This window comes from Carex rostrata, chromosome 8, assembly GCF_964058835.1.
Source record: "Carex rostrata chromosome 8, lpCarRost1.2, whole genome shotgun sequence".
NCBI lineage: Eukaryota > Viridiplantae > Streptophyta > Magnoliopsida > Poales > Cyperaceae > Carex > Carex rostrata.
In genome coordinates this window covers 8,042,719-8,050,108 of record NC_135925.1, presented here as the reverse complement: position 1 = coordinate 8,050,108, position 7,390 = coordinate 8,042,719, and the positions used below count along the sequence as shown (strand labels likewise).

General features: G+C 37.3%; 1 pseudogene across 1 annotated transcript; it reads left to right on the top strand.

Annotated features, from left to right (window-relative positions):
- The first annotated feature begins 1,480 nt into the window (after positions 1-1,480).
- On the top strand, positions 1,481-7,176 carry LOC144558714 (indole-3-acetaldehyde oxidase-like; annotated as a pseudogene). Its single transcript, XR_013512974.1, has 9 exons — positions 1,481-3,146; positions 3,450-3,709; positions 3,802-4,011; positions 4,147-4,357; positions 4,823-5,788; positions 5,927-6,022; positions 6,202-6,300; positions 6,410-6,599; positions 6,766-7,176. The product of XR_013512974.1 is annotated as an indole-3-acetaldehyde oxidase-like (transcript).
- Positions 7,177-7,390: the final 214 nt, after the last annotated feature.

The window sequence follows — 7,390 nt, the reverse complement described above, 5'->3', positions numbered from 1 at the left end:
ATTTAGTTCAAAATTTTATTTGTTAAATAAGTGTGTTTATTTTCTACAATTTCATCGTCAAATTTTATATGTACATATAATTCTAAATATCACAGAACGAAATAGAATAGATCAGAAAAAAAATTAGGCAAAAAATTTCAAACAATTTAGAACAAATCTAATAAAAAAAATTTGGTGCGCATCTTGAGAGTGCGTACCAAAATATAAAAAAAAAACCAAAAAAAAAATAAAAAAATCAATTTGGTACGCATACCCAGTCCGCGCATCAAAAAATTTGGTGCGTGAATTCGATCTGCGTGGGTAGGAAAAACTCAAATTTGATGTTTTGGGTGATGATTGTTTAATTTCAAAATTTTGAGATGCTAACTAAAAAATTTTCGGCCATAAGAATCCTAATCTGAACTGAGAAACAATTATTAATGAGGGCAAGAGCATCTTAAGAAAAATTTGTTAATGTAAGATGGACTAAGTCGTCCAATGTAAATAACTTTTCGTATTAATATATATGTTGGTGTATTTTAGCGACTTGTTCTCCCATCATATTCAGGAAGTTGAATGAAACACATTTAGTCAATTTGAGAACCAGTGTGGTTTTTTTTTTCTTTTCTTTTTCTGTATACTCTTATTGATATGTGAAAGTTATGTTTCATCTAAGCGGATTCATATATAATGAATAAAAGTGTCTTCTTTTAATCTAACATATTTGGCTCACTTCCTGTAGGTGGTTGTGTGGAGCTTGTGTTAAATAAGTGCGTATAATTTGTTGTAGTAATTTTTAATTCAAATTTAGTTCAAAATTTTATTTGTTAAATAAGTGTGTTTATTTTCTACAATTTCATCGTCAAATTTTATATGTACATATAATTCTAAATATCACAGAACGAAATAGAATAGAACAGAAAAAAAATTAGGCAAAAAATTTCAAACAATTTAGAACAAATCTAATAAAAAAAATTTGGTGCGCATATTGAGAGTGCGTACCAAAAAAAAAAAAACCAAAAAAAAAATAAAAAAATCAATTTGGTACGCATACCCAGTCCGCGCATCAAAAAATTTGGTGCGTGAATTCGATCTGCGTGGGTAGGAAAAACTCAAATTTGATGTTTTGGGTGATGATTGTTTAATTTCAAATTTTTGAGATGCTAACTAAAATTTTTTTCCGCCATAAGAATTCTACTCTAAACTAAGAAACAATTATTAATGAGGGCAAAAGCATCTTAAGAAAAAATTGTTAATGTAAGATGGACTAAGTCGTCCAATGTAAATAACTTTTCGTATTAATATATCTGTTGGTGTATTTTAGCGACTTGTTCTCCCATCATATTCAGAAAGTTAATGAAACACATTTAGTCAATTTGAGCACCCGTGTGGGTTTGGTATTTTTTTTTTTCTGTACACTCTTATTGATTTGTGAAAGTTATGTTTCATCTAAGCGGATTCATATATAACGAATAAAAGTGTCTTCTTTTAATCTAACATATTTGGCTCACTTCCTGTAGGTGGTTGTGGAGCTTGTGTTGTGCTCCTATCTAGATATGATCCGGTTAACGATCAAGTAACCGACGTTTCTGCAAGTTCATGCCTAACACTTCTTGGCAGTATAAACCACTGCTCGGTTACTACCACTGAGGGCCTTGGAAATACCAAAGATGGTTACCACGCCATTCACCAAAGGATTGCTGGGTTTCATGCTTCCCAATGTGGTTTTTGCACCCCTGGTATGTGCATGTCCCTTTTCTCTTCTCTTGTCAATGCTGACAAAGACACTCACAGGCCGGTGCCACCTAGTGGGTTCTCTAAGATCACTGTTTCTGAGGCAAAGAAGGCTATCTCTGGCAATTTGTGTCGCTGTACTGGCTACCGACCTTTATTAGATGCTTCCAAGAGCTTTGCATCTGATGTTGACTTAGAAGATCTTGGTTTGAATACCTTTTGGACAAAAGGGAACAAAGGTGAATGTGCAACAAAATTACCAAATTACTCAATTGGGGGAGTGTGCACATTCCCGGAGTTCCTGAAATCTGAGATTAAGTTATCACTAAGTATTTCACATGGAAATACACCACAGACCGTAGAAAATGGTTGGTACCGACCCAATAGTATTGAGGAATTGAATGCGTTGTTTAATTCAAATGTATTCAGCCCAATCAATGTCAAAATTGTAGTAGGAAATACAGGTAGTGGTGTTTACAAGGATCAAGACCTGTATGATAGGTTTATCGACCTACGGGCTATTCCCGAGCTTTCGGTGATCAGAAGAAAGAGTGACGGCATAGAAATTGGTTCTGCAGTGACCATTTCGAGAGCCATTGAAGTTTTAAGGGAAGGAAAGGTACCAACTTTGGTTTTTAACAAAATAGCCAATCACATGAACAAAGTGGCATCCCCATTTGTTCGAAACATTGCAAGTGTAGGAGGGAACCTAATTTTGGCACAGAGAGGGCGATTTGAGTCGGACATTGCCACAATTCTACTTGCTGCCGGGTCAATTATATGTATCCAGCAGGGTTCAGAAAGGTCCACCCATTCCCTTGAAGAGTTCTTGGAAATGCCTCCATGCGATTATAGAACGCTTCTATTGAGCATTTTCATCCCTTCTTGGGCATCATCATCTGGCAATGTTCTTTTTGAAACATACCGAGCAGCTCCTCGCCCTTGGGGTAATGCTGTTTCTTATGTCAATTCTGCTTTTCTTGCTGAAACATCCACTGATGAGGGAACAGGAGATGTTTCGTTAGAAAATGTACAATTGGCTTTTGGTGCATATGGGACTGAACATGCCATTAGAGCAAGGAAGGTCGAAAAGTTTTTGAAAGGTAAAATTGTAACTGCACCGGTTCTACTAGAAGCAACAAGGTTACTCAGAAAAAAAATCGTGCCTACACATGGCACAGCACATGCCGAGTATAAAGTCAGCTTGGCTGTTGGTTTTGTGTTCAAGTTCCTTTCTCCGCTTGCTAAAAGCCTTGCTGAGCCTAGAACTAAAATTAACTACACTATTGAATACAAGAAAGTTAAGTCGTGCAAGGACTCTCTCAATAGTGATGATATTCCAATCTCTTCACGACAAGAGATAGTTCTAAATTCTGAATTTAAACCGATTGGTGAACCAATTAAGAAAACCGGAGCAGAGCTTCAAGCTTCAGGTATTCTTTCATAACATGAAATTTCTCTAGGTACAGTTTTCCATATTTACTAATATATACATATTTGGTGAATGCATCCCTATCGTACCATCGCTGTAACTCTTGACTTCCAGATTTTTCCTATTGAAACCAGGTTTAAATGAGGTGAAAATGCAGATTATTTGATATTGTTAATGTAGTTGCAAATCAAGATTATATAAAGTTAAAAACAGTATATGTATATGGAATTAGAATCTAATTCCAAAAACGTACTTGGCAATTTTTTTTACATTTCTTAGACAGAAAAATTGATATTTAATGCAGGGGAGGCTGTTTATGTGGATGACATCCCTGCTCCCAAAGACTGTCTTCATGGGGCTTTTATTTACAGTACAAAGCCTCTAGCACATGTAAAAGGAATTACCTTCAAAAATTCCCTGGCTTCAAAGAAAATTGTTACGGTTATTTCTGCAAAAGACATCCCCAAAGGAGGACAAAATGTCGGTGCCGAATATATTTTTGGATCTGAATCACTATTTGCTGAGTCTCTTACAGAGTTTGCTGGTCAACCGCTTGGCCTTGTGGTGATTTAATATCTCTGGTCTTTCTTCTTCAATATTTTTTTATTTCTAAAATTCAACTCAACAAAGCAAATAATGATTTTCTTTTCCTTTAGATTGCAGCCACACAGAGATTTGCCAACATGGCAGCTAAACAAGCAGTAGTTGAATATGCCATGGATGATTTGGAGCCACCAATATTATCAATTGAAGATGCCATTGAGCACAGCAGCTTTGTTGAAATTCCTGCCTATTTATATCCCAAACAAGTAGGCAACTTCTCCAAAGGGATGGCTGAAGCTGAACACAGAATTCAGTCTGCTGAGGTACATCCTTTGGCTATTAATGAAAGAAGAAAGAAAAAAAGAAAAAAAATCTACTAGATCCATTGGTTTATAACACAGCCTTTCCCACCGAATATTACAAGTTCCTACTGAGAAACATATATCATCTTTTTTTAGGTAAAGGTTGGTTCACAGTATTACTTCTACATGGAGACAATGACGGCACTAGCTATTCCTGATGAGGATAACAGTATATGCTTCAACTCAATGGCCTGAGGGAACACAGAGTTCTATAGCAAAATGTCTAGGCATCCCTTTTCACAACGTGCATGTTATTACAAGAAGAGTCGGAGGAAGTTTTGGTGGCAAAGGTTTAAGAAATCTCCCAGTGAGTCTTTAAAAGTCCAACATACCTCTCTCTTTTTTCCTTTGTTCTTAAACAAGGACACTGCAATTCTTTATCAGATCATAATTGGTAATGCTTGCATTGTAGTTATATCCTTGAAAGTTATCACATCTGGCTGAGCACCTTTCAAGGGTCATGTATGTGCATTGGAACGATGTTGGTCTTGTCAAATAATGCAATGTTACATGGTGACTCTGTACTAGTACACTGGTACTTAACAATTTAGAGGCTCTTCTTGTTGGTTTTTGGTTCTTCAATGTGCTAAAATAAGCGCACTGGTGCACCTGCCTTTGCAATTTTCATGTCTGTGTCCATTGTGAATTTTCTTCAGCCAATTTTTGCATGATTGTTACTTACCCTGTAGCTAAGTGTTCACTTAACTGTATGGATTGATTATGGTCTGTGTTTGAAACCATATACATAATCATACTTTTCTTATCTATATAGGCTATTAATTCATGTGCTCTAGCTGCATATAAGCTTCGTCGCCCTGTCAGAATGTACATGGATCGCCAAACCGATATGATAATGGTAGGAGGTCGGAACCCGATAAAGGCCTGCTACACTGTAGGGTTCAAATCTGATGGGAAAATTACAGCTATGCACCTTGACTTGAGGGTAAATGCAGGCATTGCTGGAGATATGGGCCCCTTGGTTCCGTATGCTATCATAGAATCCATGAACAAATACAACCGGGGCAATCTCTCCTTTGACTTAAAGGTATGCAAGACAAATACCACATCCAAATCTTTTGTGCGGGCCCCAGGTAGTGTACAAGGCTCCTTCATTGCCGAAGCAATAATAGAGCATGTCGCTTCCGTACTTTTGCTGGATGCTAATGCTGTTAGGAGAAAGAATCTTCATGACCATGAGAGCCTTAGAGTTTTCTATGGGGAAAGTGCCGGGGAGGCTTCTACTTATACATTACCATTACTTTTTGATCGGTTGTCCTTAACTCCAAGCTATGAAACCCGTGCTGAGATGGTTAAGCATTTTAATAGCATTAACAAATGGAAGAAACGGGGCATCTCTTGTGTGCCTATTACATATACAGTGGCTACTCTGCCAACTCCTGGTAGAGTATCAGTGCTCAATGACGGGTCAATTGTTGTGGAAGTGGGAGGGATTGAGATAGGCCAAGGGCTATGGACCAAAGTGAAACAGATGACTGCATTTTGTCTCAAGGAGATGTGGGACAGTGAAAACAGTAAGCTTCTGGCGAGAGTACGTGTTGTTCAAGCAGATACCTTGAGTTTGGTGCAAGGAGGGCTCACTGGGGGAAGTACTACTTCAGAGGGAAGTTGTGAAGCAGTTCGGCTTGCTTGCAGTATTCTTGTGGAAAGGCTGAAGCCACTCAAGAATAAAATGGAAGAAGAAAACAGTGTAGTTTCATGGGAAGACTTGATTGTTCAGGTAAGTTTGTAAATAGGATATTGTGATTTAAAAAAAAAATTGTTGCAAGTTTGGAACTATACAGATAATAGTATATAAACAATCAAACAAGCACTTGTTTGGCTTTTCATCCAAGTATTATGATGTCTTCACTTGCAGGCAGCTGCTCAAAATGTGAATTTATCAGCTAGTGTGCTCTGGATCCCAGAACAATCCACATCAAGGTACTTGAACTATGGAGCTGCTGTTAGTGAGGTGTTGTCTCTCTCTCTCTCTCTCTCTCTCTCTCTCACACACACACACACACACACTTGGAAACCATTTCTTGGTCTACAATAAGTATGATTGCACCACCTAGGTAACCATTTCTTATACCAATTGTTTTATCTACTCTCCCAAAATACAAAACATAAAAGAACTTGTGGGATGTTTAGGTCGAAGTTGATGTCCTCACGGGAGCTACCACAGTACTAAGAAGCGACCTCTCTTATGACTGTGGCAAGAGCTTGAATCCTGCTGTGGACTTAGGCCAGGTTAATTCTATCTTTCTTGTTGTAATATATGTTTTTCCTTTCTTGGTTTTGCAAAAAAATCCAGATTTCTAAAGCCTAAAGGACATCCTCTTATTCTTCTCTTTATCAGGTGGAAGGGGGCTTCATTCAAGGGGTCGGGTTCTTTATGAATGAGGAGGTCCTTACAGACTCTGATGGCTTGGTTGTGACAAACAGTACTTGGAATTACAAAATACCAACAGTAGACACAATTCCTAAGGAGTTCAATGTGGAGCTCTTTAATAGTCCCCACAACAAAAATCGTACTCTCTCTTCAAAAGGTTTTTTTTTTTTTTTTTTTACTTCCGTATAAAAGTATGGTGGCTCTCTAAGTTTATGTTTGTTTCTGTTTCTTTTAAAGTGTTCCTGTATGGTATTGCACCTGTTTCTACTTGAGTGGATCGTAGGAAATTAATATTTTCAACTTATATGTTATTTTTTTTATAGCATCTGGAGAACCCCCATTGCTTCTTGCGTGTTCAGTTCATTGTGCGATGCGAGAGGCGATCAGAGCAGCAAGAATAGAGTTTTCTTCTAGCATGGCACCAGAAGGCTCTGCTCTGATATTCCAGATGGATGTTCCAACCACAATGCCAATGGTTAAGGAGCTCTGTGGTCTCTACATCATAGATAAGTACTTGGCATCCTTGGCTTGATTTTGTTTGAGATTAAAGTGAGCTGTTGTAGTGTAATTGATCTTTTTTAATGTCATGCATAAAGCATAACAGGAGAGATTTAACTATTTTAGCAATATGGAAATAAGGGCTGGATTCGGTGATTGCTTTAAACTTTCAGCAGTATTGTATTCCTTTAAATCCTGTCATATACACTAGTGAAATTAACACCATCTTGCCGTGAGATATTTTTATGAAATCTGGTTTCTGATTTAACTATCATGCATCATTTCTTCCATGAAACTTGGAATGCACAAATTATCCTGCCTAGTTAATTTGGATGGCGTTAAAATGGCCTTGGTTTATTTATTTATTTTTTGTGGGGGTTGGACGTGGAGTTCAATCACTAAGGAGGTATGGATTGAACTAATCTATAATACATCCTGTTTTTATTTTTC